Raw genomic sequence first — 4916 nt, 5'->3', positions numbered from 1 at the left:
TAAATGCATGCAGCATTTAAATTCCACCAACCAGGAGGCTCTCAAACTACGCAGGTAAAAGACAAAAGGAGGGGATTTCCTCTTGAAACGCAACTTACAAGTGTGCAAGGTGTGCCAATCACAGAGCTTAGAGGTACCACTTTGTCCACAAGGGGGTGCATAAATCAACAACCAGGGAGTCTTTGCAGGGGCTTTAAGTCATTATGGGGGACAATAGTAGGGAACCTGGGCTCCTCTCTGTTTGTGGTCTGCGGGTGCTGAAGAACTCCACTTTTTTCCTGTCTCTCTGAATGTCTGTGAAGGTAAAATCAAGGAGAGTGTGACATTAATGAAGTGTAAATGCATCAATAAAAGTATATGTCATAAAAGCATTCAGCCCATATCACCTGCTGTCTTCTCCACTCACATATTCATTTGTTTATGGTGTTTAGGAGAGCTGCTTACCTTTCAAACAGATGAAATGGAGATGCTCGCAACATGGGACATCCCTCCAGTGGAAGGGGTCTCTGGTGTCCATGGCACCACATGGACTGGTGACTTTCCAGGAAGACATTTTCTCCCAGTAGGTGAAGGTCTCTAACGCACCAGTCATCCAAAACCAGGTGTCAGCCATCAGATACTTGAAAATGGAGCAAAGACATTTGAAAGCTGCTTTTGTCGGGCGCTACGTGTAGAAAAGGGGTCACAAATTTTAAGCAGCAGCTTCTCCTGTGTTGAATTGGCACTTTGTCACACACCTGAGCTTATTAACTGTGACTTATGTTTAATTATTATTGCTCCTTTAATGGCCTGTTGTTAACACAGCAGATGGTTATTTGCCAGTGTAGTGCAGTTATAAATGAGTCTGATATCAAGCTAATGAGAGAGAATTATTTTCAGAATTGCACAAACACAGTATGTTTAATTGTAGACTAGAAATAAGGGGATACAGGAATAAATGTAGTCCTGTAGTTGATGACTTGATCTCCTAGTGTAGACTTTCAGCTACTGATAAAAGTGTTTATGCATCTAAGGCGCATACAAGAACAGAGGGAGTTTTCTATCTGTACTTTACATAAATATACATGTTATAATAATATACAAAGGCAGCTGATTGAAGTACTCAGCTGATCCGATTCTGCCAAAATCAGTCATTTCAGTATAGAAGCTGCAACCCTCCTCCACCCCAGCTACCTCCATTCAGTTAATCAGCATCTAGTCCAGATCCTCACAGGACTCCTGCTCATCTCATCCTGCATACCTCAGTCTCTTCCTCAAAGCTACCTCACTGGTTCTTGGTTTGCCTCACTACACTTTAAAGCAGTGGTTCTCAACTGGTGGGTCAGGGCTCAAAAGTGGGTCATGGAGCTGTCTCCAGTGGGTCGCAAATGTGTGTTTGGAACAAACATTTTCAAAAAGTCTATGAACCGCTTTGATTTAAAAATTTTTTTTTGTTTGACAGAATTGTTTCAGGTTTGTTCAGGAAATTTTCCACAAATGTTTCCAGAAACTGTAGGTCACTGATCATCAACTGGCAGCCTGAGGGCCATATTAGGCCTTCTAAAGCTTCCTGTCCAGCCCCGAGAAGATCATTAACCCTTTAAAACCTGAGTTTCTGGACTCTTCTTATTTTAACCATAAAAGGCCCAGAAAATGTCCTGTGGGTACATGCTTTTGCCCATTTTTCCACAATTCTTAGAACTTTTAATATATTGCAGTTATTTACATTTTACTGCATGTTGGGACTTCCAGTCTGTAGATGAGGCTGTAGACAGCTAAAATGATGAGCTCCCGGCCGAATAAGTTTTAAAAATGGAGAAAACCCTTATAATCATAACTCGATGACGGAAAAATAATTAATGTGGATAAAACACATTTTACTGCATGTTAAGAGTGTTTTAACAGTTTAAAATGAAAAAACACAAAAAAAATGGGGGAACTTTATGCTAGAATCTTAGTAAGAAAAGGGGAAATTACAGTAATAACCACATTCTGGCTGTGAAGCACAGTTTCTCAGCTTTCAGAAACTATTTGAATTTTTCCGATAACACAAACAGTCATGCAATTATGGTCATGCAAAGTGTGCTTCAACAGCACGTCGTCGGCGATGCGCTAGGATTTAAAGGGTTAAACGGAAAAGGAGGAAAAGAAGAAGGCTTTAAATGTCTGCAGCTGTTGAATCCACAAAAACAATTAATACTGAAAAAGTTTTAGAATGACTTGATAATTGATGTTATTGTTTTTTTGTTTTGTTTTGTTTTTTTCAGAAATTCACTTGTCAGCCATTATTAGTAAATTTAAATTTTTTAGTAAATGGGTTAAGACTAGCAGAAATGTTGCTAAAATGGCCAGATTAAGAGGTTGGAGAGTAATGAAATTGGTTGTAAAATGGCACAAACTCACAAAAATTGGCAGGAGAAGTGATGAAAAGATGTTAAAATGTGGTAAAAATTGGTAAAAGAGGAAAAGAGAGGAAAAAAGGTGCAAAAGCATCCAAAATGGGTTGTAAGCGGCAAAAATAGTGCAAAAAAAAAAAAATGGTAAAAATGGATAAAAGATTGGCACAAAGGGGATAAAACATGCAAAAAAAGTGGTTTAACTCTTTAAGAGCTAAAGTTGCAAAATTGCAATACGCAACATGGCTGTATTAAACAGGCTATAGCTGCAAATATGGTGCCTAATGTTGTTACTACTTTACACCAGTAGTAGTGGTTATGATTGGAGCGAGAAGAGAGAAAAAGAGCCAATTGTGGCGAGAATACTCACAATACCAGGAGGTCTGTTCACCATTGAGATATATTCACCGAAGAGGAATATTCACCCTCTGACGATGACGTTCAGTTGTCCAGTTAGACCGAAACTGACGGTACATGTGAAAGCAGCGACAGCGAGTCCATGCGCCATGACAGTCCACAAGCAGCACATACCAAAGCCGATGCTTTGCCTCACTGTGGCCAGGTTGGGAGTAATCGGCAAATGCCGAGGAGGGGGCGCGGTGGGGGTATCAGGGGTGGTCAAAACACCGCGAAAAGTGACGGAGGTAGCAGCAGACATAAAAGAAACCGTGGGAGAAAACCAAACGGCAACCTCCAGTCTTAAAATTTGAAGCCAATACGGAAGTGCAAAAAATTGCAATACTGCGAGTGTCCACTTGAGGCTGGTTGCAGGAACATCGGAAGTCCTGTCTGCACACATGTTAAACAGCCGGTTTTCATAGTAGAAACAAACTGGTTTACAGCCTGGTTCCAAAAACCAAACGTGTCTCATTAGCTAGTGTCTTATTGTGCTCTCACTGTACGGGGGTTGAATTTTTTTGTACCATGATCATTTGGATTATATTTAGGATGAACGCTGATTGGCGCATCTCAATTGATTGAGGCTACGTTTCTGTCAACCAGAATGCTAGCCAGCAGGCTGACAGGAAGTCATGCTTAGTGGGCGGGCTGTTAGGTTGATCCAAAGTTCGGTTGAGGCCGCGATTTCAATATGGAAGCCTCCGTGGATTGGCTTCTAGAGCCTTTTGAGTCCTTCTGTTGTAGGCAGATGGCTGACGTCACCTAAGGCTGGTCCAATTCTTTCTACAGTCTATGGAGAAAATGCACAGCTAATGGCAGTGGAGGCAGCAGGGGTGTTCATGGTTGATGTCAGAATATGCAAATAAGATGAGTGAATTTATTTGCATCACAAAATTTGGGTCATACAGCAGATTTTTCTCATTTACAGTATGCCTTTATTTCTAACCACTTTCAAGCTACAGCCTTTTGAACTCTTGATAACAAAATTAAATATTTTCTTGAAAAAACTGTGGTGCCTACAGGGTTAAAAGGGGTCAAAGAATGGGAAAAAATGGGTTAAAAAAGGCAAAACAGTGCAAAAAGTATCAAAAATGTGTTAAGAGTGGCAAAAAATGTTGCAGAAATGGTCAAATGAAGTAGTGAAAAGGGGTTAAAAAGTGTCAAAAATGAGTTCATATTGGTGCTAAATCATTACTGTTAAACTCATATTAAGTCTCTTCTGATTGAAATGCATAGATGTAGTGAGCAAACTAAAAAACAGAGGTAACAGAGGTTTTGATGTCCCTATAATATAGATATATGGATGATGCCCCCTGTTGTCCACACAAGGAAATGCTCTTCTCTACAGCTGGATAGAAACCTGATAGAAACTACCTGTAGCCATGGGGTAGAGGATCATTTATTGTCTATTCAGTCATTTGGAGAATAACCAGAACAAAAACAGGACCAATACACATGTCTAGAAACTCATGAAGAAGTTGGCCTTCTTAAGTGTTGCATATTTTTAGAAATATAGAAGAGATGTATGAACGGCTGAACAAGCTAAGCTAAGATAAGCCGCTGTGCATAATAACATCCTTTCTTCATCGAATTGAGCTGTTACCTTCGCAGACCCAACCAAAGCTCTCTGGTGAGCGGGAAAGTGACATTTTTCAACGCATTTTCCACCTCCCTCTGCTCAGCCTCACTGCGAATGCTCAGCAGGTCCCAGTAGCAGTCTCTGCAGTAAAACAGGGCGTCAGACCAGCACAGCTTCTTCTCCACCACTGCTACACTTCTGCCCATCACCACAGCGCTGAATGACGGCGAGGGAGCAGCTATTTCTGTAAAATGTGAGTTCAGCTGATCTCATTGGCAGCAAAGATCTGAGGAGTTTTTGTTTGAATTCAAAAGCTCTGGTTCACTGACCTCCATAAGCTTCCTGCTCACAGATTGACAACACACTTCTTGGGTCTGTGTTTCCAGCTTTACGTTGATCACTCGACCGATCATTCCCTCACAGTTGAAGGGTTGGGTATGTCCAGCTGGGATGGAGGAGATGATGGTACATCTGCGACAAAAACAGGACAAATTTGATAGGAAAAAGTTTGAATTCAGCTAAGAGAAAGATCATCCAGTGTACATGTGTAGAGTAATCTTGGG

At 40.9% G+C, this 4916-nt stretch overlaps 1 long non-coding RNA gene across 1 annotated transcript; it reads right to left on the bottom strand.

Moving 5' to 3' along the window:
* LOC121506498 lies at positions 1-4916 on the bottom strand. Its single transcript, XR_005991661.1, has 4 exons — positions 4683-4916; positions 4378-4597; positions 445-619; positions 1-294 (listed from the first exon to the last, which is right to left on the bottom strand). It is a non-coding gene; the product is annotated as an uncharacterized LOC121506498 (long non-coding RNA).

This window comes from Cheilinus undulatus, linkage group 24 (genome assembly GCF_018320785.1).
Source record: "Cheilinus undulatus linkage group 24, ASM1832078v1, whole genome shotgun sequence".
Lineage (NCBI taxonomy): Eukaryota > Metazoa > Chordata > Actinopteri > Labriformes > Labridae > Cheilinus > Cheilinus undulatus.
The sequence above is the reverse complement of the archived record's forward strand: the minus strand, read 5'-3'. Positions and strand labels throughout refer to the sequence as shown.